The sequence below is a fragment of the Podarcis tiliguerta genome (assembly GCF_965153285.1).
Source record: "Podarcis tiliguerta genome assembly, chromosome: 2".
Taxonomy (NCBI): Eukaryota; Metazoa; Chordata; class Lepidosauria; order Squamata; family Lacertidae; genus Podarcis; species Podarcis tiliguerta.
Window position 1 is genome coordinate 38,711,740 of NC_139535.1, and position 13,634 is coordinate 38,725,373.

Here is a 13,634-nt window from a genome sequence, read left to right on the forward strand (position 1 = left end):
ACTAACAGAAAGGGCGTACATATTTCCTGAAGATATTATAACATTAGGGATTCTGCTCCATATTTTAAACAGAGTAGTTCCAGTCCAGGATTTACACAAAACTTGGGAGCTCAGGAGCCTAGGTGTGTGGGTGGGGAGCAGCTGCAGTTTTCGCTTGGGCTTTTCTGTGTTAGAGTTTGTTCTCAATTAAACAATTTGATCACCATCCTGCATGTAAAGATTACATCTTACACCTCCAAGAAGCATGGTGAGTTGACGTTCGTCATTAAGCCGCACTTGGTTGATCTTAAAGATCATGTGTCAGAGGGATCCTGTTTGTACTTTTAGGCTGACATTTTAATAATCCTCTGTCTTGCGGATGTTTCTTTCCCTTGCCTTCAACACCTGGGGGAAAACCTGTTTGTTCGCTTTGCTCTCTCACTAATGTACAAACGGTTTGCTCATTTAACAACCAAGTGTACCAATTTCCTTCTATCAAATGTTGGAAGATATCAGTCTGTTTCCAATTTGGGTTATTGAATGCTGAATTCTTGCCACCCGGTGCTGAGTTTTTGCATCCTTTCCTCTGAGCTCAGTTATAAAACTTACCCCATGCAGCATTTTATATTTGCTCCTGCTAATTTCCCGTGCTACAGAATGGATGCCCATCTTGACAAGATTAGTGTAAATCAGCATTAGTTATTTTGAAATCCACACAGTTGATGCATGCAAAACCAAATTTGTCCCAGAATGAGAACTAACTATATTCTATATTCACACATTAACACTGAAATCTTATGCATGCTTACCAGGGAGTAAGCCCCACTGGACAAAGTGGTACTTACATCCAAGTAAAGAGACATAGGATGGGGGGGAATCAAATATGCTCCCCAAGAGATGAGTAACCTCTGGCTCTGGCATATGTGAACAAGCTTTTAAAATGACTGAAGTCAGCCAAGCAGATGTCCAGGTAAGAGTGAATTTAAGTTAATTCATTAAGGTAAGGATCTGCTGCCCAGGGTGATGCTAGTCCCTAACTTTTAGAAGAATTTCCTGTATTTTGGATAATCTTGCGCAGGGATATTTAAGACGTCAGAATGGAAAAAAGTGAAGCATAACCTATATTTATCTGAATTTGGATTCATGCACATAAATCTGTGTCCTCTTTTTAATTAAATTTTAACTTGTTATTTACTTTGCATATTGATTAATTCCTTCTCACGATGTGCAAGTGGCCACCTCCATGGGCCCCATTTTGGGGAAGCCAACATGATGGCTGGATGCTGTTGAAGTGAAAGCCCTACTACCAACACAAGCCATTTTGGACCGGGGCCTTCAGCCATCTTCCGATCCCCAGTTTGGATACTTTCCTTTTATGCTTCTGGGTAACACTGTCATCTCTGACCCAACAGTGTTGGCAGGTTTTTGAATCACAGCATGAACCTGCAAAAATCTGTTTTATCAGATGTGGTAGTAGGTCAAGGATTTATTCACACTCATGAACAGAAATGCCCCTCCCTTGCATCCTTCAACACTCTGCAAGAAGAGGGGGAAGGCACCTTTCATATCTGTAGCTGCAGTCAGCCTGGCAACAAGGAAGCGCTCAACTTTCCTGTGAGAAACAAAATATAAATAAACAAAGACACCAGAAATAGCAGCACAAAAGCGAATCTGCCCACCAATGCAGACATTTCCTTACAGGTTTGGAATAATGTCCACAAACAGCAGCTCAGGATAGACTAGAGAGAGATGGGTTGAATTTATCAGGCAGGGCAAGGAGAAACTGCTGGCCCATGCAGAGAGGAGGAGGGAGGGGAGGCGAACCAGATGGGACCTAATAGGTCTTTTCCATCTCTGATTTCTATGATGTACAGCACATAAAGCTAGAAGCAGCAACGGTTGAAATCGATGCTGAGCCAGAACTGAGCAGAGGGTTTTTAATCAATCTCAAAGGCCATTTATTGTGAAGATTCAACAAAGCGACAGAGATTATCGCTGTGACACAAGGAGCCAGGACACGGAAAGCAAGAAAAGAGCACAGAGAGGTTCTCTTGGGAAGGTCTGAGTGTGCTGCCTTGGCCCCTTTCTCAGACTTAATTGCAACACCGAGGGAGTGGAAATAAAGATTTTGGGGAGGGCATAATTCCTTCCCAATTCCTGATTGCTAAAGATTTCAGAAAGGGAGGCATTTCTTTCTGTCACAGGAATGGGAAAGCTACAACACAACAGCTTGGTATCCTACACACACATCCACACACCACTTACAAGGTCCTGATTTGTGACTGGAGATCAAAGTAAATTATAACAATATCATAACTTTATGCCAGACTTCTCCAGCCTGGTGTCATCCATATGTTGCTGGGCTCCAACTCCCATCATCCCTGATCACTGGCCATGTTGACTGGGGTTAGGAATGGATGAATTTGTCATTTATCCAAGTTCAGTCCTCTACATTTCTATATTGCTTTGCAATATTGCTAACCTTTTTAGTGTACGTTTCTCCTAATACACACATTTTTTGTATGCAATTTTGCCTAATATACTCATTTTAGAAGCAATTTTCCATAACAGAATGTATTTTTCCATGTTATTTTCACCAAAATATGCATTTATACTCCTTTGCCCACGTTGGGAAACTGCATCGCAAAATTCACAGCAGTGTGAACATTAATGAATGGCTGCTTTTCGGTTTACGCCTTTTTATGGAAAGTGCAGGTTATGTAGCTTCACATTAAAATGTGGCACCCCCCCAGGTGAGTGGGGGTCATGGGAGTTGTAGTCCATCAACATTTGGACAATAAATTTGACCACAAGTGTATGAATAAAGGTTTCATTTAAATCTAGGAGAAGTCTCGCCCTATTTTCTCAGTGGTAATTGGCTGGACTGAACCTTTTGTTGTGTAACGCTATGGAGAATGAAGAGGCAAAGCTTCTCATGACATGATTACTAGGTACGTCGCAGTTGAGCTTCGGTGGTTTTAGAAGTGTCATAATTACATTGATACAGTATTTCTGAAGAAAATATCGGCAAATGAAAGAGGAAAGGTAAGAGTTTCCAGAGTTGTTAGCAGGTAAGAGACTCTAATGCTGCTCCTAATCGTGCTTCTTCCACACTTGGGAACTCTCAAATCTTCTGTTTCTTTGATATTTCCTTGCTCAAAGTTGAAAGACGTTGCTTTCATCCATAAAATACTAAGATATGAAATGCATATTGACACTAGAGCTGTCAAAACAACCTTCCTGCCCCCTCTACATTTGTTCTCCTTCTCTCATAATGCTAGAATATAGGGTCACCAAATAAAATTGAGTGGCAGCAGGTTCAGGACACACGATGCATAATCAGTTTATGGAATCCACTTCCCCAAGATCTGATACTGATAGCTAGCAAGCTAGATAGTTTCACAAAAGGGCGAAACACATTCTTGAAGCACAGCTCTATCAAAGGGGCTTAGCCTTAGTAGCTAAATGAAACTCGGATGGGCAGATCTGCCTATTTTTTACAGTACTTTTGCAAGTTTTTTCACATTCTGTTTGGCTCCATTTTCACATTAATCTGTAAATATTTTTTAAAACCATCTTGAAATATTTAAATAGCACTTAAATGCTGTGTATTTGTCCCTTGCTTCAATTGTCTCCTTTGTGCCATATTCGAGAAATGCCGTTTCAGTTTCTTTCTGTTTTCAGACTGTTGGCATGTGGTTCTTTGAGAAGTTTGTTTCTTTGTTGAAATGGGTACAGGAATGTATTGATTCATCACTGATATGTTGTATGTCTATGATTTGACTTGTGCTCTTCAGGTTGGCTCAATGTGTTGTGTTATCTGCTCTCGCTTCCCTCTTGCTTATTGTGTCACCATTGTGCTCTGAATTGTGTGATCTGTGGGAGTTAAATATATGTAGTTGGTTCTGCTATATGGCTGGAACATAAGCATACACAATGGTTGCATATCTTGGGTGAAGAGGATTCAGATGTGGGCGAAAAGGATTCAGATGATTTTAAAAAAAGATCTTAAAGGGTTGTTGTGTATAGCCCACATTCTTATAAAAATAGCAGGGTCCTCTGGCACCATTAAAACATTTTACAAAAAGAATAACCACCACAGTGTTGACAAGTTGGATACAAGGAACCATGACCAGAAATAAACTTGGCAAAGGGGAGCATTCCCATGCTCTCCTTGCAAGCCCCACCACTGACAGTCCCTTCCATGACCCCAAAGCTTCTCCAGAGCAGCATGGGATAGGGCACAGAGGCTGCAATAAATGCTCCAAAACAGGCAATGGCCCTCCATGCATGGAGGTCTCTACTCTTGGAAGGTACTTGTTTGCCACTACCAACACAAAGCAGAATCAGGTGGCAGTTGTAGGGGGTGGGGGCACTGAGGATCAATGGTAAGGTGTTGGAGAAAATATCTATGCGTTATGTGACTTGCCCTAAATCTGTCAGGGATTCGTTAGCTGTGGTTCCTGAACTGCATAGGGTTAGACGAGATGATACTACTTCTATGATTCTGTGATTCTATGATTCTATACTGTTGAGTCTTGGCCCATTTTTTATGTCCGCTACACATTTATAATTCATTCAAATGAACATTCTGTTACCCCCTACCCCCAGGGGAAAAAACCATCATAGATCTACCACACCAATGTCTGTATCATTTTGTGATGAGGTTTCTGGGACCGGTTCTCATTTCCACAGCTAGAAAACTAGGGAAGCTGCAACAGAAAAGACAGAGAGAGCACTCCCAATTCTGACATCACTTGACAGAACATGTCTACTTGACTGTCTACTTGACTCACTGACAGCTATCTCTCTCCTTGGAAGGGTGCTGGGGCATTGAGTGGGTGGACTGCACAAAACTGAAAATGGCTGACCCTTTCCTTCTGAGATTGAAATCGTCTCACGTTTCCTCACACTAATAAGATACCCTAACCTGCTGCCTGCCAGCAGAAATCCTCATTAAGCCACCTTGAGGAAGAACATCTACTGAAAGTTTCTTCATCTCTTCACACTTTCTGAAAGACATCCAATTAAGTATACCTATGCTGTCATGTGCCAATGATTCACCTTAACTCTCAGCACAAGGTACCCACTTCTCCAAATGTGAACCCTGATTCCCATTTGATCAATCAACTCCTCAACGGGAAACCAGTGGTAGTGTCACTTGACTCGAAATCTTCACTGACAGCTCTCAGAAACATATGACAGGTTTCTCTCAGCTTTCTAGAAAAAGAATTCAAATGTTAGAAACACTGTAGAGCTATAGTATATTGCCCTAGAGTTTATTGGAAGCTGTAGTAGCCTCCTGTGGAGATAGACTCTTCTGGGGAGGGGGGGGGACAACAATCCTTTAAAATCAGGAAGTAATTAAATTAGGGACATCTGGCATGCACCTGGGAGGCCTTTCTGCCAACTCTGGGGGGGGGGATAAGTTTCTCTCCTGGTTTTGATTTAAATGGAGACAAATTGCAGTGTTGTAACTTTTAGATCCTGTATCTTTCAGAGTTGCATAGAATTGAGAAATACATTAGGCGTGGCTTTCCCATCACAGTGCAGGGGTGAAAGAGCCACACCTATTTTAATGTTCCTTTAAGGTCATTATTAAAGGTAGAATAGCAACCCCTTCCCATATCATCCTAGCAATCTTACATCTGCATGGAAAAATAACAGAATTCACTGGGACCTCTGCCCGTATGCTTACAATATGTGCAGGAACAAGAGGAAGTGGGGAAACTATCTAAGGGCTACTATGTTTCCCTTAAATGTGAATCAGGAAAAGGTAAAGATGACATGAAGGCCCTGCCTCCAACACAATATGGCACCTCCCAGCCCTAACCTGGATGGTCATAAAACCTCAGAGCAGCTTACAGAAAGTGTGGCACAGTCTAAGACTAGGACCTGGGAGACCAGGCTTCAAATCCCCACTTGGCCCTGAGGCTCACTGGGTGACTTTGGACCAGCCATTGCTTCTCAGCCTAACCTACCTCACAGAGTTATTGTGGGGATTAAATGAGGAGGTGGAGGACCATGTAGGCCATCTTGAGCCCCTTTGGTGTGAGAGAAAGGTGGTATATAAATGCAGTAAATAAATAGAATTATGAATAAATAAAATTATCAGTAAAAACATATAAAAACAAATATTTAAAATAATCAACAATAATTAAAATTGGCAATAAGCCAAAACCTGATGAAAGCATTTGGCAGCTTCTATATGTCTGAATAGGCTTGCCTAAACAAAGATGTTTTGAGTTGGCACCAAAAAGAGTTAGGTGCCTGCCTGCCATCAAAAGGCAGGGAATATAGAAGTGCCCCCTCTTTGCTTATGTGATTAAAAACCTCCTCAGGGACATTATTTTTCAGCTAGGCTTTCAACCTGCTGAGCATAGATGTTTTACCAATCCCTTGATTTGAGTCTCTTTTATCTTCTGTGACATGTTTCTTCTCTGCATTTTAAAGATGGGTTATTAGGTGGGCAGAGTGTGCCTAAGAATCACTGTGGCGAAGAAAGAGCTGCTGGTAGAGCCACGGCCGCATCCATTGCCCCACCAGTTTGCTGCAGCCAGGGTGGGAGGTGAGCGGGCAGCTATTCCTTCTTCCCTCCTGCCTCTACACCACCCCAAGGCTGGCATATATCTCTGTGCCATTCCAGAGGATGTGTCATGGAAACATGGAGGCCTACCCATAACAATCCTTCAACACACTCAGTTTTACATGTTGCAGATATTAATATTGTGCAGTTTGGAGCAACTGGAAGCATAAGAACTGACTCCTTTTGGAAATAAAGCATTTTCCAGGCCCATAAAGATATTATTCAAATTTTACTAGCAAACTTTCTTCATAACAGAATGAAAACATCAAATGCACATAAAAATACCTGTACAGTGATTTGTGCTGTCCAGCACAGGCTCAACATCTTAGAAACTATGAAAGGTCTCTGTCTCTCTATCCACAGCCTGCATTCCTGCCTTAATTGGCCTTAGGCTGTTTACTCTCCCTTCAGGAGAGTTTCACTTGATTGAGTTTGGGAGACAAAAACTAAAGGCAAGTCCCTTTCAAAATGGAGATTTGCAACTCAATACCTTCATCACATGATCTAAAGTTATAACACTCACATGTTAACTATCAGAGAACAACAATCAGTTAGTTAATCATCAACTTAGCAAGAGCTCAGTGTGCTCTACTTGGCTTTACTATAGCCTCATGGGAAAGCAGCATGTTAAACTTTCTGCAATAAACCTTTAGCCATTTTTCATTTCAGTGTCAATTAAACAGTCATGGATGGAACATGCATTGATGGAACATGCACAGCAGCCAAGCTGTCTGTCCATGTGCTGAGGAAAGTGGTTGCATATGTGTTGCCCTGCTAGTAGCCCTCCCTCCCCACCAGTGGAGCAGCACCTCCACGGCTTCCTGAGGACCTTCCTAAAAACAGCCTCAAGGTAGTGGTAGGATTGCTTCTGGGCTTGTTCCTTAGATGCTGTAAGGCATGGGCAGGCAAACTAAGGCCCAGGGGCCGGATCCGATCCAATCGCCTTCTAAATCTGGCCCATGGACGGTCCAGGAATCGCATGTTTTACATGAGTAGAATGATAGAAGCTTTTATTTAAAATGCATCTCTGGGTTATTTGTGGGGCATAGGAATTTGTTCATTCCCCCCCTTCAAAATATAGTCCACCCCCCCCCCAAGGTCTGAGGGACAGTGGACTGGCCCCCTCCTGAAAAAGTTTGCTGACCCCTGCTGTAAGGCTCCCTCAACATTTATTTATTTGATGAAATAAACCCTTTCAATAAATAAAATCAACAAACCAGAAGATTTTATTGTGGTTCTTTTGGGCATCAGCCTGTTGCTCAGTGCCTTCCTGGGACAGTGCATCAAAGCACCACTCCACACATGGCGCTTGTAGCAAAGCCAAAGGTTAGCTGTCAATAGATAAATTGTGAAGGCAATGGAAATTGGTCTTGCCAGGCAGAACGGTGGGCAGAGTAATGCTATTTTCCCCTTCTATTCCCTGTTCCGTTCCAACGTGTGCGTGTTTGCATTTTTCATCACCACTTTCATTTCAAAAACTTTCATGCCTCGGCAATGAAGAATGAATTGTAGAAATAAGCTGCTTGAGAAGTTGAAAAGGGGAGTGGGGTGGGGGAGAATCCAAACAACAGAAATAGTCCCTAATCTTTCTTTAATGTATCTCTTCTTCTTGCTTCCTTTTCCCCCGCTAGAATGGAAGAGAAAGAGGAATAGAGGGCAACGGAAGAACCTTGCTGAATAGCCCAACTATAAAAACACAACCACAGTTACTAAAAGCCCAATCTATTTTCAAATGATTTGCTCTAATGGAATGTTGCTGTACATCTTTTGATGAGACAGGAGTCTATTTAAAAAGACAGGCGCTTTCAAATGTGCTTTTAAACCCCGTCTGTCAATTAGAACAACATCAAGGGTTCAGTGGCTGGGAAAAAAGATGACAGTAATGAAGCGCTGGGAGGGCAACAAGAGAGAAAAGACATAAATCCAGTGGCCAGAGAGAGGGAGAGAGAGAGGAGAGAAGGGGAAACAAAACTGAATTTCAGAAAGGAAGGCAGGGAGGAAAATAAAGCGGAAAGGTTTTGCATCGCAGGTAAAACGAAGCTTCTCAAGTATTTGTTCCCCCTCAAAGGGATATAGCTGGGCAGAGAACAAAAATACTTTATAGTAATTGCAAAAGTCTGCTGCCGCCAGCTAAAGTGTGTAGTCCTCTACCCAGAGGCAGAACTTCATTTGAGACCAGTGTTCCTAGAGCTAACGTAGGAGGGTGTTGCAGAGCACCTGGAAAGTAGCTTTCCTTCACCACTGGGTCATCACAAAGCACCCTCTATGCATCTACTGTCGGGAAATTACCCAGAACTCTTGAACCCCACTGCCTCTTACTTTGGAAATTAAGAAATAGGGCCAATATGAAAGGGCAGAAATCTCAGCATCTTAATGGATACCAACAATTCCCCTTCCAATGGCTTTACTGGAATTGCCAGCGTTTAAATTCAATGAAGGGTGAAAAAATAGTGTTAAGAAAAGCACATTCAACTTTAAAAACAACAACAAAAGTCCCATTTATATGTGTCTTGTCTGCTAACATTTTAGGTATTTGAGAGAGAGGCCATGATGGGGGGGGGAATGATAGAAGCTACTAGGGAATCTGGGACGTGGGTGGTGCTGTGGGTTAAACCACAGAGCCTAGGACTTGCCGATCAGAAGGTCAGCGGTTCAAATCCCCGCAACCTCCTGTTGCTTGGTCCCAGCTCCTGCCAACCTAGCAGTTCGAAAGCACATCAAAGTGCAAGTAGATAAATAGATACTGCTTCAACAGGAAGGTAAACGGCGTTTCCGTGCGCTGTTCTGGTTTGCCAGTAGAGGCTTAGTCATGCTGGCCACATGACCTGGAAGCTGTACGCCGGCTCCCTCGGCCAATAAAGCGAGATGAGCGCCACAACCCCAGTCGGCCACGACTGGACCTAATGGTCAGGGGTCCCTTTACCTTTACTAGGGAACCTCCAACATTGTGTGAGTGAACTTCTACTCATGCAATGGGACTTCCCTCTCCCCTTCTCCTCTCTTAAGTATCACAGCTTTGCTCTGGAGGGTCCCCTCAATCCTCTGGAGCAGATTTAGGGTTACACAGGGGGAAGTCTCGTTGCATTAGCAGAAATCCCTTCTGCTGACAGATGGAAACTGTGTGCAACCCATCAGTAACAAGAGAATGCATCCCCTCCCCGAGCATGTTACTTCTTTGGTGAAAAGCTAGCAATCTGCTCTGTAAGACACAGCTACTGTATAATGAATTTGTGATGGTGGCATGGACAACTTATTTAGATACATGGCATGCATACACACAAAACTGTCTTTTGGATGAGATTGGCATCTCCTGGCCACTGCATTCAACAGGCAGGCACACACGAAAGTCAAGATGGCAACATGTTATGTTATCTTCACTAATATGTGCATATTTTTTTTACATTCCCACCTAATATACTGTCAGGATGCTGTCAGCGGCTCCCAGGAAAGTATAAACACAAGGGAAGGTTTCTTATTGTCCCTTTTTATTCAATCATTACAAAGAGAGGCTATAGAACCCAGCCTCTTGGATTTTCACCCCCCCCCCCCCGTCTCTCCCACTTCCTCAATCATCACTTCTACAGGTGCTGTTATATGCCTCTGTCTTCTAGCTCTTGATCTCCTACTTTCAAGACTCGCCGGTTTCGGGGGGGGGAGTCCTGGAAGGCTTTCCAATGACACCGTGTCCATCAGCTATCACCTCGCTTCCTCCTCCTCCTCTCCTATTATTTCCCAACTTTGCTCTTCATCTGCCTCTGAGCTGTGACCTCCCGCAAACCACTGTTGTAAGTCTATGCTGTCTTCCTCTTCCTCCTCCCTGGAAGGGTCAAGGTGGGGAGGCAATCTCTACCATTCCTCCTCTGTCTAGTCCCTGACATATACACATTTTTGTACATATTTTTGGGTTGTAGAACTGCATCGCAAAATTCAGAGAAGTGCAAATAATTCCTGCATTTCACATTGGTATTGTTTCAGGAAGCATAGGTTAGGTAGGATTGCAGTAAAATGTGAACCATTTCTCTCATTTCAATAATAATAAGAATAAGAATAAGTGATAATGGAAATGTCTGCCAGTTTTCATCAGGAAGCTGTTCCAACCCTGCCCTAACAATTTAAGTTTGTTGTTATTGGTTATTTTTAGATGCCATTTGTATTTGTTTGTTTGTTTGTTTGCTTCGCAGCATTTATATGCCACTTGATTGCAATAAAATCTCAAAGTGGTTTACAAAAATAAAAAATAAAAATTATCTGTAAGAAATCAGTGGGGGGAAAAATCACAACCCTTTTCACACTGTATCATCTCTTTCCTAAGTGGTTGAAGCTAATTCAAGGCCTCTGCAATGGACTGAAGCCTGCACTTCTCTTGATTAACTAACAACCTAGGTGAGGTAAGATGGGCCCAGATTATTTTTAGGTTTCCTCTTTTTGGGGGGTGGGGCTCAGACACAGAAGCAGAGTCTCTCTGCCCTTGAATCTGAGCCCCTCCCTGCAGAAAAGGGTGCCTTCCTGGCTGCAGAGATGTCCATCTTGCAGCAACAGGCACCCACAATCCTGAGGGCAGGTTGGCACCCCTGGCCTCCAGTGTTCTTAGAAACCAACCATGTTCACACACACACACACACACACACACACACACCAGAAATGTGTGTTGGTAGGGGAGATTTATCCTTTTCAAAACTATGGACCTGTATGCAGCAGGAAATAAAGCATTGTTTCAAACAACCATGTGTAGGTAGAAGGACATCTCATGTACATTTAAATGTTCCGTCCCTCTCCTCTCCCTGCATGGCCAATAGCCTTCCCCAAAATCTTTTTTGGGGTTCCCCTAACCCTCCAGAGCAGATTTTTTTTGGGGGGGAGGGGTTGTGGAGGAGAAGGAGGAGAAGTTTTGTCACATGAGCAGATGTTGTTCCTTTCATGTGATAACTTCACCCGATTCAACCCAAAGTTTCTTTTAAAAAATAAAATGCAAAAGCTGAGAATACAAATGGAATTACAAAAACTGGATAAGAGATTCATGAGTTCTAGATTCCCATCCCTGTACTAAGTAATAACAACAGGACACCCACAAATTACTCTAAGCTTTCCTTTGCTGGGCACTGATTTAATCTCTCCTTTTAATTAGTTCCCAGAGCTGCACATTATTTATAGGTTGTGTTTCCATGTGCCTCGAAAAGTCTGAAGCTCTAACCTATCTTGCTTAGACAAGCTAATCCCCCATTCCTTCCCACTCTGCTGTATTCGCACCACAGACACACAAGAACTGCCTTATCACATGCTGAGTTGTTTATAAAAAGCAGAACATGATTCCTCCAGACTTAATTACAGTCATTTGCCCAGGTTTTGGCATGTCATGATCTCAGTCAGCACCGCGAAGCCTTCTCTGGTGTCTGAGTGCTATAAATATTTGCATTACAGGTGGCTCTTCAACACATCTAATAGAGACTTCCTTCTATTGTTGATCACTGGGTGAAGCTGCTTCCAGACACTTTGTTCTTCCAGTAGCAGAAGCAGTAAAACTGTTAAACTGGGAAGGAAAGGGCATTTAACAGAAGAGAAGCCAGTCAGCACAGGGGAAGGATGGTGTAACTGTGGCTAATGAAAACTGTATGTGTGAAGGGGGACTAAATGTGGGGCAAAAGAACCAGCAATTCTGACAGAGACCAGGCCACATGGGAGCCACTTCCTCAAGATGCTCTTTGGTTGTTATAGAGGAGTGAGCTTAGAGCAGGGGTCTGCAACCTTTAAGACAAAAAGAGCCACTTGGACCTGTTTCCGAAGGAAAAAAAACTGGGAGCCGCAAAACTCGTCATTATAAAAATAACTTTTTTATCACTTTTTTTAAAATTATTTGTTTGACCCCTCAGAATTACTCCTCCTCATAGAAATAAACGTTGAATTAACAAGTTACCTTTGTGTGTGTGTGTGTGTGTGTGTGTGTTCTTCACTCCCCTTCAAAACAGTGACCAGCGTACATGCCCCCTTTCAATGCAGTGACCAGCGTACATGCCCCTTACAATGTAGCGGGCGAGCGGGAAGGTGACGTCGGGACGGTGCGTGACTAACGCACGCACTGCCCCCATGCGACGTCACAGCCAGTACAGCGCCCGCCACAGTGGGGAGTATCGGGGCGCACAATGCGCCTCCTCTCCTCGCTAGTATCCGCCCCGGAGCCGCGGCACAGGTGTAAAAGAGCCACATGCGGCTCCGGAGTCGCGGGTTGCAGACCCCTGGCTTAGAGGGATATCTGATCTCACTTTGCTGCATTCCTCACCCAATCTAGGATTATACTCCATGCACCTGATGAAGTGAAGTGTGGTTCATGAAAGCTTATACAGGTGAAACTCGGAAAATTAGAATATCGTGGAAAAGTTCATTTATTTCAGTAATTCAACTTAAAAGGTGAAACCAATATATGAGATAGACTCATGACATACAAAGCGAGATATGTCAAGCCTTTATTTGTTATAATTGTGATGGTGATGGGGTACAGCTGATAAAAACCCCAAATTAACAATTTCAGAAAATTAGAATATTGTGAAAAGGTACAGTAGCTATTCAATCCATAACACCTGCAATGGGTTCAGTAGGAAGCACAATCATGGGGAAGGCTGCTGACCTGACAGTTGTGCAGAAAGCCATCACTGAGACCCTCCATAAGGAGGGAAAGCCTCAAACGGTAATTGCAGAAGAAGTTGGATGTTCCCAAAGTGCTGTATCGAAGCACATTAATGGAAAGTTATGTGGAAGGAAAAAGTGTGGAAGAAAAAGGTGCCCAAGCAGCAGGGATGACCGCAGCCTGGAGAGGATTGTCAGGAAAAGACCATTCAAATGTGTTGGGGACTTTCACAAGGAGTGGACTGAGGCTGGAGTTAGTGCATCAAGAGCCACCACACACAGACGGATCCTGGAGATCCGTCAAATGTTGTATTCCTCTTGTCAAGCTGCTCCTGAACAAGAAACAACACCAGAAGCATCTTGCCTGGGCTAAAGAAAAAGAAAAAAGAACTGGTCTGTTGCTCAGTGGTCTCAAGTCCTCTTTTCTGATGAGAGCAGCTTTTGCATCTCA

General features: G+C 43.2%; 1 long non-coding RNA gene across 1 annotated transcript in view; it reads left to right on the forward strand.

Moving 5' to 3' along the window:
* The window catches only part of LOC310671252, a 21,709-nt gene continuing 8,075 nt past the window's right edge, over positions 1-13,634 (forward strand). Inside the window, exons 1-2 of the long non-coding RNA XR_014507928.1 lie at positions 1-247; positions 2,824-2,930. This is a non-coding gene — a long non-coding RNA (uncharacterized lncRNA). The remainder of the gene's footprint in view (positions 248-2,823; positions 2,931-13,634) is intronic.